This window comes from Gavialis gangeticus, unplaced genomic scaffold, assembly GCF_001723915.1.
Source record: "Gavialis gangeticus isolate Ggan-Ray unplaced genomic scaffold, GavGan_comp1, whole genome shotgun sequence".
Lineage (NCBI taxonomy): Eukaryota > Metazoa > Chordata > Crocodylia > Gavialidae > Gavialis > Gavialis gangeticus.
In genome coordinates, this window is record NW_017729006.1 from 18,776,298 (window position 1) to 18,776,572 (window position 275).

Here is a 275-nt window from a genome sequence, read left to right on the forward strand (position 1 = left end):
CCTTGCTCCCCGGCCCGGCGGCGCCCGAGCAGCGGGATCCAGCTCCGGCCCGCGCTGCACCTCCGAGCCCGGTGAGTGAGTGCCCGGCCGCCCGGGGGGCTTGGGGCCGGGAGCAGTTGGGGCTTCCCGCTGCCCCCGGGGGATCCTAGGAAGACCCAGGCTCTTGCCTGCTCCCGTGACACCCGAGCGACCTTCACAGGGACATGGAGGGGGGCATGATCCTATCCCATCCCCAAGCTGGGCCTGAGCTGGCCAGGGAGGCCGATCTGCCTTTG